Source organism: Anabrus simplex, chromosome 1, assembly GCF_040414725.1.
Source record: "Anabrus simplex isolate iqAnaSimp1 chromosome 1, ASM4041472v1, whole genome shotgun sequence".
NCBI lineage: Eukaryota > Metazoa > Arthropoda > Insecta > Orthoptera > Tettigoniidae > Anabrus > Anabrus simplex.
Genome location: NC_090265.1, coordinates 64,885,286 through 64,901,527, shown reverse-complemented (window position 1 = coordinate 64,901,527; position 16,242 = coordinate 64,885,286). Strand labels below are relative to the sequence as shown.

General features: G+C 42.4%; 1 protein-coding gene across 3 annotated transcripts in view; it reads right to left on the bottom strand.

The window, feature by feature from the left end:
- Positions 1 to 16,242, bottom strand: part of AMPdeam (AMP deaminase) — a 676,053-nt gene that overhangs the window by 308,519 nt on the left and 351,292 nt on the right. The window lies entirely within an intron of this gene.

Here is a 16,242-nt window from a genome sequence, read left to right as displayed (position 1 = left end):
GCCCTAATATCACAGAGTAGAAGAAAACTAAACGTGAAGGCCTACAATATAGAAAGCTCATAAAACTAATCGACAATAACATTACATTGACCATCGTTTGTTGTGATATGCTTTGTGTCTTCTGTTGCCACTCATCTCCGATAGATGGGATTACTGTTGCGTACCGAGTACTTTTAAAAATTTGCTTTACGTCGCACCGACACAGATAGGTCTCATGGCGACTATGGGGCAGGAAAGAGCTAGGAGTAGGAAGGAAGCAGCTGTGGCCTTAATTAAGGTACAGCCCCTGCATTTGCCTGGTGTGAAAATGGGAAACCACGGAAATCCATCTTCAGGACAGCCGAACCCACCATCTCCCGGATGCAAGCTCACAGCTGCGCGCCCATAACCGCACGGCCAACTCGCTCGGTCGTACCGAGTGTAACAGCCTGCCTGACTATTGACGGGTTGTAGCTGGGGAGTTAGATCACTTTCTTCTTTAGCATGCCATTCCTCTGGTTCATAAAGTTTCTGATGCTACTGGTACGTTACACACTGGTTCATCATAGGATGCGAGCTATTCAATCCCTACCCTGAGGCACTGATTAGAATGAGCAGTGTGCACAGTTACATAAATAATGGCAGAGGAGTGTTCACGGCTATCTGCGGCCTGTTGGTCATTCCAGCTCTGGGACTTTGGGCTCTTAGAACGGTACCGTAGTACTGTTCGTTAAAGTGAGAAAATGTGCGGTTTTTCATTTGATCGAATATTTTATGTAATAACATTGCTTTTAATCGGTACATTCCTACTGACGTTTTTGTAATGACCCGACATATGTTGACTTCAGTTAGAAAACCACAAAGACAGACAGCAGCGAAGCACGGGTACATCAGCTAGTTTAATATGTTTTTAGGTACTTCCACATCACTCACCCGTGCTACGCTCCAGGCCCACCTCAATCTGACTGATTTCACAATAATAATAATAATAATAATAATAATAATAATAATAATAATAATAATAATAATAGCCAAAGAAGGAAAAATCCTGAGAAAATGATGACTCCAGGAGTCGAGATAACAATGAACTGTACCTGCTTGTGGAAAGGATAACTGACACCATTCGGAAACGAAGGCTTAATTTTTATGGCCATATAGCACGTATCAGCTTGCAAATTGACCAAGTGGATCTTTTCCTACTTTCTAAACAAGAAAACAAAGCACTCTGGTTCACCGAAGTTGAAAAAGACCTTCAAGAAATAGAGATCACACATGAAGACGTCCAGAAACGTGTTCCTCTCCAGAAGGAAGTTCGAACATACCAGCGATTCCAAGAAAACCCACAGCTGAAAACAGGCAAGAAGTGGACACATGAAAGAATGGAGGCTCCCAGAAAGCGAATGCGGAAATACTGGGAAATAACGTGGTACACAGCCGGCCGAAACGAAGCAGAATAATAATAATAATAATAATAATAATAATAATAATAATAATAATAATAATAATAATAATAATAATATTGGTTTTACGTCGCACTGACTACTTCTATGGCTTTCGGAGATGCCGAGGTGCCAAAATTTTGTTCAGCAGGAGTTTTTAACGTGCCAGTAAATCTACCGACACGAGGCTGATGTATTTGAGCACCTTCAAATACCACCGAACTGAGCTGGGTCGAACCTGCCAAGGTGGGTTCAGAAGGCCAGCGCTCTACCGCCTGAGCAACCCAACCCGGCAAAATCTAAAAAAAAAGAAAAAGAAAAATACAGGAAGAACGGGAGAACACAAAAAGGAACTCGATGAATAAATGAAGATATATTGGGAAGAAGAAAAGAATTAATGTGCTAAGTGAGTTGAAACACGCTCCTTTGCTGGACAAAATGAATCAAGAATAATGAAACAACAGTATCATAGAATGTATCTATACAAAATAAACTCGCATGGCTAAAATCAAGGTTAATGAGATTCCCAAATGTCCCAATAATACACTGAAGAAAATGGAAATTGCAACACCCAGAAGGAGTGGTGCTACATTGCTGCAATTGAACATGCAGGACGAGTGTTCGGTTGTGCTTCGATGATTACACTTTCAGGTCCCTCTGACCGCAAGTTTGCACAACGATCAATACAGGATGTGCCCACCACGAGCTGCAACACATTGATGAATTCGTCGAGGCATGGAGTCAATAAGGCCCTGGATCGCTTCCTGAGGAATTATGGCCCATGCTTGCTGCAATGCACGGTCAGTTGTTCCAGAGTTGTGGGTGGCTGAGGACGGTTGGCCAGTTGTCGACCCATCATATCCCACACATGCTCAATAGGACTGAGGTCTGGGGATCTGGCGGGCCATTCTAAGGTTGTGATGTCGTGGAGAGCTGCTCTGGAGATGCGTGCAGTGTGAACCCGGGCATTGTCCTGCTGAAACATCCCATTAGCAATGTTCGCCATCACAGGGACAACCATTGGATTGAGTACCCTATCAACGTACTGTCGAGCAGTCATAGTGCCCTCAACAAGCACTAATTGTTATTTCACATTAAAGCCAATAGCTCCCCAGACCATAATGCTTGGTGTTGTCTCTGTGTGCCTCTCGAGAATAAGATCTGGGCGGCCCCTCTCCCCGGTACGTCGGCGCACACGATTCCGGCGATCACTGCGGGCAAGACAGAAGCGCGATTCATCACGAAAGACGACCCTATGCCATTCGTCGACCCACGACGATCTTTCTCGACACCAGGCCAGCCTTACACGTCGCTGTTGTCGCTGCAGGCGCACGGGCTCGTGAGCCATCTGCACGCAGGCGTTTACCAACTGTTTGTTGTGTAACGTGGGGAGCCAGAGCTGCTCGAATTTGCGCTGCTGTTGCATGGGGTTCCATCCGGGCCATCCGAATGATGCGGCGATCCTCTCTCACAGTTGTCTGTCGCGCTGGGCCTGTGCCACGTCTACGAGTGTGGGTACCTTCATTTGACCACTGCTGCCATACACGTTGCACCGTAGATGTCTGTCGGCCAACACGTCCAGCGACAGTCCTTAGCGATAATCCAGCCTCACACAGCCCAATTACCCGAGCCCTCTCAAACGGCGACAGTTGTTGATAGCGTGCTCTTCTCTGTTGTCGAGGCATGTTTGACGGGAAACACTTCACTGCACAGACTGCAAGTCAACTATGCTACACCAGAGTCCGTATAGGCCTATTGGAGTTGATTCCTCCGCGACTAATCACGTGGGGAGACTGTAGCAACAATCCAATGGGTCTGAAACTTTGATAGTTTACATAGCTACATGGCATCGTTCCATATCTTGAAAATCAACACAAACGACCAATGCCTTCATGGTGTTGCAATTTCCATTTTCTTAAGTGTATATTTCATCCTGAGCAAGTTACACGCCATTATTATAAATAATAAACTGAAAAAAATACTGAAATAATAATAATAATAATAATAATAATTATAATAATGTCCGCCTCTGTGGTGTAGTGGTTAGCACGATTAGCTGCCACCCCCACAGAACCGGTTCGAATCCCGGCTCTGTCACGAAATTTGAAAAGTGATACGAGGACTGGAACAGGATCCACTCAGTCTCGGGTGGTCAACTGAGTAGAGGGGGTTTCGATTCCCACCTCAGCCATCCTCGAAGTGTTTTTCCGTGGTTTCCCACTTCTCCTCCCTGTAATTGCCGGGATGGTACCTAACTTAAGGCCACCGCCGCTTCCTTCCTCCTCCTTTGTCTATCCCTTCCGATCTTCACCTCCCCCCAAAAAGTCCCTGTTCAGCATAGCAGGTGAGGCTGCCCGGGCGAGGTACTGGTCCTCCTTCCCAGTTGTATCCTGACCCGAAGTCTCACTCTCCATGGCACTGCCCTTGAAGCAGTAGAGGTGGGATCCTTCGCTGAGTTCGAGGGAAAAACCAACCCTGGAGGGTAAACAGATTAAGAAAGAATAATAATAAAAATAATATATTATAGTATTTCGTTTAGGGCCATTGAAGAGCGCTTTAAATAACTTACACATTTTCTGCTTTTGTTCTTCATGAAAGCCCTTGAAGTTGTTGATTTCTAACCGGCACTGTGCTCGATTTGGAATGTCCTTTCGCCTTAGTCCAGCCTTGTTGAAGCCCTTCCTCAGTTCCTCGCGTGCGTCAAATCAAAAGACGTGCATCTGGCGAGCCGAACTTGTCCATTTCACTTTCTGGAACCACTTGTCAGAAACTTTAGGTCTACTTTTAAATATCTGGAAGATTTGTTTTCTCAATCTCTTTCCATCCTTTCTGAAGAGATGTCAATACAATTTCAGTCTTTTTTTTTTCCCCAATAGATTGCATCAGTCGTTCATTTTCCCGATACAATTAATGTTTCCTTAAACTATATTGCCCATTTCGGACCTATTATCTAGCGAAGAATTTTGTTTCTCAACCTTCTCAACGCCTCTTAGACCAGCCGTCACGATCATATACTGTAGACATTCCGTTTTAATGTTGTAGTGCCAGATTTGCGCGTACAATGAGATTCTTATGAAGGTTGAGAGTTCTACGAAAAGTAGTGACCAACTTTTCTCGCTAGCTGTTGTTGGCTTCCTTTTCACATTTCACTGCGGTGTGTGAGTTAACATGAATGTCGAATATCCAGCCCCAGAGCCAATGAAATTAAACGATTACTCGGCTGGGAATAGAGCTCAGGACCCTGGAACCAAAGGTACAGCGCTACGCAGAACCACAGAACCACGCAGCGATGGAGGCGGCAATACTCAAGATGAAACAGGGCTTCGAATATGGTTTCTATGTGGGTGATACATGAAAATTAATTATATGAATTTTATATATTTTAATAATGTTATTTGTTTTTAAGTTCCGGTAACTAATTCTACGATTTTTGGAAACGCCGAGGTGCTGGAGTTCAGTCCTGCAGGTGTCCTTTTATGTGCCAGTAAATCTATCGACATGAGGCTGACGTATTTAAGCACCTTCAAACACCACCGGACTGACCCAGGATCGAACCTGCCAAGTTGAGGTCAGAAGGCCACCGCCAGAGCCACTCAGCCGGCTTGTATATTTTAAAATGCGAATTATGCTTACTGTAGAAGATCCATAATACAATTATATACCATGATAAACTCGCATGACAGTTCTCAATTAGTAATCTCCGCGATAAATAAAAATAAGGAACGTTACCCGTTAAGCTACAGTAGTTAACACATCGGAATGTCGTGTTACAATTTCCTGCGACTGTGTTGCATGCCGCAAGCCTGTTTGTTTTAGTGCCACTGTACAAAGTGTCGCACTATTGTTCTGTGCTTATACTACTTTGTTGTTCTTGAAAGGTTCCTGCTATTGTCTCGTCAATTTATTCACACTATTTGTGAGTTCGCTGCGGTCACTCTATTGTACCACTTGTATGTAACAAAAAGGCGAACCGGTAGTTAAAATTTTTATCATGCGAATAGAGCTTCGTTTAACGGGTTTGAAGAGTAAGGAGGGAGCTACAACGGTTCCGGTAATACTGCCAACTGAATGGAAATGAAATCTGAATTGAATCGATAGTATGATCGATCGATATGAATTTTCTAAACCGTCGTTTCCGTGTAGGAGTTCTAGGTTGTTCCTGTGATGTACTTTGATTTTCCTAACTCATGTTCAAGCTTAACCTATATTTTGACTTTGCTGTGTAAATAACAACAGTATTTAAAGTGTTGTAATTATACCGCCAGATGTCTCACGGCGATGCATAATCGATTAATATTTTTTTGTCAGGAGATTGCCAATACGAATCTCGAAGATAACCGAGGTCTACCGATTCGGCACTAGGGAGCCGAAGTATCATTAAAACTTTCGCGGATAGTAGTCTGGCTTCAGAGTTGTAACGAAAGTCTTCCGAGTTTCATGAACGGAAGAAACAATTTGTGCGGATTCATAACAGCCCCTCTATTCCTGCCAATTAGATATAAGTGTGGACAGCAAAGCCCGTTAAGGACTGGCAATTATTTGTTTCGTTCTCTGAAATAAACGAGCATTTCTGTTATTAAGTCATGGTGGTGTAGCTGTCGTGACATGGCAGCCGTAGGCAGGGGCGTAACGAATTTGAAACGGCCCCCGTCTGCCAAAATAAAAATTCGGACCCCCTCAAATAAAATGTAAAACCTATGAATAACTTAATATAAATTTAATTATAGGATTATTGTCAAGTTATATGAACAAAGGGATGATTCATTTTGGTAAGATTATTAACAATAATGTGTAATAGATTTTATTTGACTGCCTCCGTGGTTTAACGGCTGAACTACCAACAATGCACCACCGAAGTGTCTGTTATAATTTATGCCATTACAACACAGATAAATACAGCAACAAAATTAAATCAAAAACTGCCCAAAAAAGTTTGAAAAATATCAAATATCAGCCTATTTTTAACTGCGCGCAAAGCGTGCTCGTTCGAAACACAGTTGACTAATTGTAATTGAACCAATTGCACCACTGATAAACGGGGCTGAAAGTCAGGTTGTGAATTTAACAAATAGGAAAAGTCCCCTCAGTTTAAATTACTAAGTTGATGGGGTTAAAGTTCCTTTTGGGGATAATGTAAGTACCTAGGTGTTAATACACTGACTGACAGAGCAAATGCAACACCAAGAAGGAGTGGTCAGAACTTTATGCCAATTGCAGGGTAGACTGACGTCATTGAGGTATGCTCATGATGTGAAATGCGCCGCTGTGTTGCGCACGTAGCGAACGATAAATGGGACACGGCGTTGGCGAATGGACCACTTCGTACCGTGATTTCTCAGCCGACAGTCATTGTAGAACGTGTTGTCGTGTGCCACAGGACACGTGTATAGCTAAGAATGCCAGGCCGCCGTCAACGGAGGCATTTCCAGCAGACAGACGACTTTACGAGGGGTATGGTGATCGGGCTGAGAAGGGCAAGTTGGTCGCTTCGTCAAATCGCAGCCGATACCCATAGGGATGAGTCCACGGTGCAGCGCCTGTGGCGAAGATGGTTGGCGCAGGGACATGTGGCACGTGCGAGGGGTCCAGGCGCAGCCCGAGTGACGTCAGCACGCGAGAATCGGCGCATCCGCCGCCAAGCGGTGGCAGCCCCGCACGCCACGTCAACCGCCATTCTTCAGCATGTGCAAGACACCCTGGCTGTTCCAATATCGACCAGAACAATTTCCCGTCGATTGGTTGAAGGAGGCCTGCACTCCCGGCGTCCGCTCAGAAGACTACCATTGACTCCACAGCATAGACGTGCACGCCTGGCATGGTGCCGGGCTAGAGCGACTTGGATGAGGGAATGGCGGAACGTCGTGTTCTCCGATGAGTCACGCTTCTGTTCTGTCAGTGATAGTCACCGCAGACGAGTGTGGCGTCGGCGTGGAGAAAGGTCAAATCCGGCAGTAACTGTGGAGCGCCCTACCGCTAGACAACGCGGCATCATGGTTTGGGGCGCTATTGCGTATGATTCCACGTCACCTCTAGTGCGTATTCAAGGCACGTTAAATGCCCACCGCTACGTGCAGCATGTGCTGCGGCCGGTGGCACTCCCGTACCTTCAGGGGCTGCCCAATGCTCTGTTTCAGCAGGATAATGCCCGCCCACACACTGCTCGCATCTCCCAACAGACTCTACGAGGTGTACAGATGCTTCCGTGGCCAGCGTACTCTCCGGATCTCTCACCAATCGAACACGTGTGGGATCTCGTTGGACGCCGTTTGCAAACTCTGCCCCAGCCTCGTACGGACGACCAACTGTGGCAAATGGTTGACAGAGAATGGAGAACCATCCCTCAGGACACCATCCGCACTCTTATTGACTCTGTACCTCGACGTGTTTCTGCGTGCATCGCCGCTCGCGGTGGTCCTACATCCTACTGAGTCGATGCCGTGCGCATTGTGTAACCTGCATATCGGTTTGAAATAAACATTAATTATTCGTCCGTGCCGTCTCTGTTTTTTCCCCAACTTTCATCCCTTTCGAACCACTCCTTCTTGGTGTTGCATTTGCTCTGTCAGTCAGTGTATAAAGAAAAATCTTCATTGGAGTAATCCCATAAATGGGATTTAAAATAAAGGGTACAGATCTCTGCAAATAGTTATGAGGGCATTTGGGGGTTGTAGTAGAAAAAGTGTAAAGGAGAGAGTGTACAAGTCTCTGGTAAGACCCCCAACTAGAGTGTTTGGGACCCTCACCAGGATTACTTGATTGAAGAACTGGAAGAAATCCAAAGAAGACCAGCTAGGTTTGTTCTGGGTGACTTCCGACAAAAGAGTAGCGTTACAAAAAGGTTGCAAAGTTTGGACCGGGAAGACTTGGGAGAAAGGAGACGAGCTGCTCGACTAAGTGCTATGTTCCGAGCTGTCAGTAGAGAGATGGCGTGGAATGACATTAGTAGACGAATAAGACGAATAGCTCAAATGCTATGATTAACCAGTGTGTTACCTACTAGTAGCATCAGAAAATGTATGAACCAGAGGAATGTCATGCTAAGGAAGAAAGTTATCTAACTCCCTAGCTACTTCCCACCAAGGTTAAAAGTAGGAAAGATAAAGTTGGAATTCAAGAGGACAAATTGGGGCAAATATTCATTTGTAGGAAGGGGACTTAGGGATTGAAATAACTTACCGAGGGAGATGTTCAATAAATTTCCAATTTCTTTGCAATCATTTAAGAAAAGGCTAGGAAAGCAATAGATAGGGAATCTACCACCTGGATGACTGCCCTAAATGCAGATAAGTACTGACTGATTGATTGATTGATTGAATACTTGTCGAATAAGTATGTGGAAAAGTTAAGGGGACAGTCTAGAGTTAAATATTGATATATTGGTCATTTTGGCGAAAAAATTATCATGGCTGAAATTGAAAGGCTGCAGTTTTTTCTTTGTTGTCACGAGGTTATTCCATTGATTTCAAACAATTTATCACATGAATAATGCTTTATTTGCCGGTATGCACACAGCAGAAATGGACTTAGCGTCCGTTTTACTTTCATTTTCCCACCCATTATAATTTTACACATTATTCCCATTTTCTCCCATAGACAAATATTCTGCCAAATTAACAAAAATTGTACGATATATGTATCACATTTATATTAAGTAAACTGTGTATGGAATTTTTCATTGCAGATTTTTTTAAAGTAGGAGGGATCTTTGAATCGAAAATTTTAGAACATAAAAATTACACAAACTTTAGTACAATGAATCTACTTATTTAAATTATGTAAAGAAAAATCAATAAGCAGTGCTTTCTAAATAAGTATTATCTACCTAATTCCAAATTTTCATTAATATCGCAATAAAATGTCATGAAAATAAGGAATTAGAAATTTCAAAAACTGTTCCCAATTTTTTTTAAAGAAAAGATTAATTATATATGAAACAAATTTAGTGATATCCCTTCTATTTAAGTGACATTCCCACAAAATTTCGTGAAAATCTAAGCATTAATTTAAAATATCTGTTTATCTCAATACTGTCCACTTAAATATTCTGCAAAATGTGTGCATAATACGATCTCAGTTCCACTAAAGATGACGAGAGAATCATTTTATAACTAAAATATGATATTTTGGTATCAGTTTTCATTTTTTTTAAATATTTTGGTGCTGGTCTTTAATTAGGAGCGCGCCGCGGTGTTGTGAAAGACGGCGCGGCGCCGGCTTTGCTGTGTTACCCTCAACACAATCAAGTGCTGCCAGATGCAACTAAGTGGCCGTTCCTCTACGTACAAATTGTAAAAAAACAATTTCGAATGATTCTACAAAACCGCCCTGATTATTATTATTATTATTATTATTATTATTATTATTATTATTCTCGTATCAGAAACATACATGTTGTACACAGTTATAATTACTATATTACATTTGCCCAAAACTTGGCCACTTCCAATGCATTTTTTGATGCTTGATATAGTTCATCTTCTGTGCAGGAGGCTGGACATAGACGACACTGGAGCATATGTTGGACGGTCTGGTCTTCTCCGCAGTCACATTGGATTTTTTCTTGATCTATATAGCCCCATCTTGCCAAATTAACCTTGGATCTGCCAACTCCAGATCTCAGTCTATTCAGGGACTTCCAGGTCATCCATTCTTCATCGTAGCCAGGAGGTAGAGTTTCAGAAAATCTTATCCAGCCAGGAGGAAGGTAGGATGTAGCCCTCCATAATTGCAACCTGGCTTTTTCAGTAGTGGTTCTAAGTTCCTTTGAAGTTCTAAGAAAACTCTTCCTTGACTTTAAACGTTGCAGATGCGGTTCATGCCCATATAGAGGATGGGTCCTTTCCTGTTCCACTGTCTTTCTTTCCTTGTTCGCAGCTATTTCTCTTCGAACAGAAGGAGGTGCTATTCCTGCAAGGTGGTAGAGCCATTCAACTGGAGTGGATTTCAAACAACCTGTTATAATTCTGCAAGTTTCATCGAGAGCTATATCCACCTGTTTGGCATATGTTGAATTATACCAGACAGGACACGCATACTCTGCCGCAGAATAGCATAGTGCCATTGCAGAAGTTCGGATGGTTTCAGGTTGGCTACCCCACTGTGATCCGGCCAGTTTCCGTAAAAGATTGTTCCTAGTGGATACTTTCGATTTGCAGTTCATGCAGTGCTTCTTGAAAGTAAGAGATCTACCGCCCTGATGATTTCCGTACAGAGTGACATTAGGATATATATACCCGAGCATGTGGCTGCACTGTTTGGGTCACGTAGCTATCAGCTTGCATCCGGGTTCGAAACCGACTGTCGGCAGCCCTGAAGATGGTTTTCCGTGGTTTCCCATTTTCACACCAGGTAAATGCTGGGACTGTATCTTCATTAAGGTCGCGGTCGCTTCCTTCTCACACCTAACCCTACCCTATCCCATCGTTACCATAAGACCTGTGTTGGTGTGACGCAAAGCAGACTATAGAAATTCCTCAATGAGCGTTGAAGACACACGTCATACACGACACATGGGAATTCTGTTTTGTATTCTATCCACATCCATCACCAAGAGCCTGCCAAAAGTTCTCCAGGTCGCACCTGTTACAAGGATCGCTCTTGGCTTCAACTGAGTCGACTCACACGGTTTATGTTATTTCATTAAGCACAATTTCGCACGTTACAATTCACAAATTAAAACATAAATGAGTTTGTATAAGACAGTGAGTGTACTTAAAGAAGATAACATAGACAACTGTAAACTTTTACAAAGAAGATGGACAGTACAAAACTAAACATATGTAACCGAATAATAATAATAATAATAATAATAATAATAATAATAATAATAATAATAATAATAATAATAATAATATTTGCTGCACGTCCAACTAACTACTTTTTTACGGTATTCGGAGACGCCGAGGTTCCGGGAGTTTGTCCCGCAGGAGCTCTTTTACGTGCCAGTAAATCTATCGACACGAGGCTGACGTATTCGAGCACCTTCAAATAGCACCGGACTGAGTGAGGCTGAACCTCCCAAGTTAGGGTCTAAAGGCAACCGAATATCAAAAAACAAGAATGGTTATTATACATGTATTTTCAACCAATAAGTACGATGCATACATAAGAGCGGGGCTGCAGTTACAGAAGGACGGCCCCAGGGGCTCTTAACTTGGGACAGTGGGTTGGCGACCATGCGGCCCTTAGCTGAGTCCTGGCATTGTTTCCTTTTGCATGTGCCAGGTTCCTTACTTTCATCTATCCTATCCGACCTCCATTTTACAACTCTTGTTCATTTCCGACGCCGACGGCGTTACGTCTCTCATTTTCAGGTCCTTCGTTACCCTTTTCTTTCTTTGGCCGATACCTTCATTTTTCGAAGTTTTTGAACCCTTCAATTTTTACTCTCTGCTTAGTGTAATAGGGAATGGTTGCCCAGTTGTAATTCCTCCAAAAACAATCACCACCACCATCACCACTTACAATTTCCTCTCTTAAATGATGTAGAGTTGGAGCTCAAGATTTCCGAGGCAGTTCTAAATTTATCCGTATGTTTTAATTCATTCTGTTTCCGCTTAGTACCTTTTCAGCTTTTACGATTTTTGCTTAGTTTCCAATGTTTCCTTTCTTTTTTCAATTAAGCTGCTTTTGCTTAGTTTACGATTGCATGCTGTTTCTGCGTAGCTTCCAATGTTCTTTTTAATAATGATCCATAGTGTTCTAATTTGTTTCCAGGCTTTTCTTTAATATACGCGAAGCAATTTGAAGCAATTATTCGCACATTAAACAGAATTATTTACTAGAGAAAGAAATAAATGTTCATTTTAAAAGTATACTCCGAAAGAAACATGAATGATGCAGTAGGTGTTGACCTAATTTCCACATGTGTGTCCGGCATACTTCCAAGGAATATAAAATGAAGTTCTTGGCTAACTTGAAGTTGACAAACCTACACTACGTCGTGCCAATATCGCAGTAAGTTTAAAATACTGCTTTTATGACTTAAGTCATACAGGTATAGCTTAAAGGAATTCAAATTTCCCACCTTTTAGCGCAATCGGTGCGACCAAACCCAATATGTTTAAGTCACAGGATAACTGTCCGGCTTCATGGCTAAATGGTTAGCGTGCTGGCCTTTGGTCACAGGGGTCTCGGGTTCGATTCCCGGCAGGGTCTGGAATTTTAGCCATAATTGGTTAATTCCCCCGGCACAGGGACTGAGTGTATGTGCCGTCTTCTTCATAATTTCATCCTCATCACGACGCGCAGATCGCTTGCACCACGCCTCTCCGGAGGCCACACGGCATTTCTTTTCATTTACAGGATAACAACTTACTACAAAGTGCACGATATATTGCGCCAAATAACCTACATGCTGTACTAGCTGATGTGCCCGTGCTTCGCTACGAAATTCTGCCTTTGTAGTTTTCCCAACTGAAGTCAACATAGGTCATTACAATGACGTCGGTAGGAATGTCGCAATTAAAAGCAATGTTATCATATAAAATACTCGATTGCTGTAAACTTGCATCCGGGAGATAGTGGGTTCTAACCCCACTGTCGGCAGCCCTGAAGATGGTTTTCCGTTATTTCCCATTTTCACACCATTCACCTTAATTAAGGCCACGGCAACTTCTTTCCCACTCCTAGGGCTTTCTTATCCCATCGTCGCCATTAAAAACCTACCTGTGTCGGTGCGACGTAAAGCAAATAAATAATAATAATAATAATAATAATAATAATAATAATAATAATAATAATAATAATACTCGATCAAATGAAAAACCGCACATTTTCTCACTTTTAACGAATAGTACTGCGCTGCCGATCTGACCGTCCGGGTTTCCAGTGCTGGAATGACCAGGCCGCAGACAGCCGCGAACACTCCTCTGCAAATATTCCCATAAATGTGCACACTACTCATTCTAATCAGTCCCTCAGAGTAGGGTGGGTTACATACGAGTAGTATCAGAAAATTTATGAACCACAGGAATGGCATGCTAAAGGAGAGAGAGAACTAACTCCCCAGCTACTTCCCGCCAATATTCAGGCAGGCTGTTATACTCGGTACGCAGCAGTAATTGGAGATGAGCGGTGGCATAAGAGACAAAGAACATCACAACAAACAATGGTCAATGTAATGTTATTGTTGATCAATTTTATGCAAAAGCAAAATCCAAGTCATCTCCGTACAGGCCATGAAGGCCCTTGGAGGGGTAGAATGTAACCTCCGTAACTTCGGCACTTGATGGGATTGAGTGGTCAGCTCCACGCTCGGCCGCCTTTGCCCTCAGGAATTAACCTGGTACTCATTTTTGGTGTAGGCTGAGCGAACCTCAGGGCCATTTGCACCTCCAGAAGTGGAAATCTTGTTTCTTAAAGTTTACGACTTCCTGACGGGGATTCGAACCCACGTCCTTCCGGGCGAACCAATTACGCCTTTACCGCTTCGGTCAGGAAACATTCGTGTTTTCCGTCTTCTTATACGGTTGTGAAACATGGACTCTCAAGGCCGGAGACAAGCTGCGTATTGATGCATTCGAGCTTTGGTGCTGGCGCAGAATGTTCCGAATAAAATGGTCCGGAAAAAGAATAATACGTCCATCATGAAAGAACTTAACATCTCCAAGCGCCTTTCTGTCCGTGTCAGCCAAAAACACATCCAGTTCTTGGGATATATTGTGAGAAGAGAGAGAACCTGGAAAAATTAATCACGGAAGGGAAGGCTGAAGGCACGAGACTGAGGGGAAGAACAACAACCATGTGGATAGACCAATTCAATAAAGTTTACCTCTTCAGAAGGCTTTAAGACAAGCTGTTAACCGTTCCGGATGTCAACGCTTAGTTCATGAGATCATGACTCTCAGCAATGAGTCCAACGACTCGTGATGATTTCACGATTCGTTATAAGATCGTGTTCAAATTTGAATTTTGAAACCAAAGGTATCCTAAGCTTCAATCGTAGTCTACTTCAGTCGAAATACCAAGTTTCAACAATATATCTTGAGCGATTCTTGCGTGATGTAGGAACAAACATATATAATAGTCGTTGCGCCTCTAAATACCGCTATGTAGGGGAGAAATACTGACCCGCAGCACATGTGTCACTTAGAACGAAAATTCGTTGATGAAGTTCATGCAATACTGAACCTTTCTGGTCAGAGTTCTAAGCTGAAATATTACTACATAGCGGTTTTTCTAGGCGCTACGAAGGTATCTTTATATATAAATTGAGCCTGCGTATGTTTGTGATCGCAAAACTCTAAAAGTATTCCGTCGATTGTCTTGAAATATTGATACAACGTTGTATTTGAATACGAGTGCGTTTAGGAAGTGATTTGAATGAAATTGGATAGGTAGTTTTTTTATAATTTTATGGAATTAATTTAATTACAAAGCCGCACCAAGATTGAATCAACCTTGATAGACAGATTGTCGCTAGGCGACAACGACTTACGCTATATCATTATAGTCCGGTTATTATTTATGTATTATTATTATTATTATTATGTATCATATGATGAATCTATGTACACACATGTATATAGTTCAGAATAAATGTGCGTAGTCACAAGTCCGTACAATACTATAACTCTAGGTGTAGCATTTTGACCCAATCAACTGCTTCATCTGATGTGCGGTGAATGTCCATTAGCGTTCCTTTGAAAGCTCGAATTGGGCAGTCAGCAACAATGTGGTGGATTGACTGAGAAGAGGCACCACAATCACAATCTGCAGAGCTAGTCCAACCCCATTTGCACAACAGATAACCACATCTGCCTTGTCCAGTTCTTATCCGATTGATGATTCTCCACTGTCGTCTTGGAAGATCAAATCCTTGTACTCGTTTAGAAGGATTCTCAACTAGATGTTTGTTCACTACTGAAGACTGATCCCACTGGGCTTTCCATGAACCGGTAAGAAATTATGTATGTAGGAGGATGGGAACACGCCGCCATGTTTTATGAAGGATCTTTCTTGCTAGGAGGTTCATGTATTTAGGTAACTCATTGCCTGTTATTTGGCAATAGGAATCCAACATGCCGTGATCGAGATGTACTTTCATGTAACTAGGCAACTCATTGCCTGTTATTGTAAATGTGAATAAACATGAATAAATGTGTCCTGTGCTCGCAAAATTCTAAAAGTAGTCGATAGTCGTCTGTGTTTTCGCCAGCCATAGTACGAGTTTTATGAGTTGAATCGAAAAGAAGAAAGCACAGTAACTTCAACAACGCCAAGAACAATTAGATCAACAGCTAAGACGTATGGAGTTGCAATATTTGAATGACAGAGCTTCATATCACCGAATTGCTTTTTTTCATACGAATCAGATATTCAATACAATACCTCATGTAAATTTGTTCAAGTCGGAAAAAAAGGACAAAGTTTGTCCGCACTGCACAGCAATGAAATTTAATGGAAAAACCCCGAAAATGTGCTGCGCGAGCGGAAAAGTGAAGCTACCTGAACATGAGCAGCCAAAAGAACCACTGAAAAGTTTGTTAAATGAAATTATTGATGATTCAATACATTTCCTCAAAAACATAAGAAATTACAATTCCTGTTTTCAGATGACTTCATTCGGTGCTAACGTTATAGCAGAGCATTTTATGCCGACATTTAAAATTCAGGGACAAATTTACCACAGATCATTAGTCTTTGCTTCCTTTTCCCAGCAATAATAATACATTTCTCCAAATCTACTTCATCGGAGATGAAAATGACCAATTGAATGCACTGGAATCAGAAGACATATTGCAGAGTCGTTGCAAAAAATGTTACATGACAACAATAATTTAATTCGGATGTTCAAGAGTGCGATTGATCTCATGTGCACTAG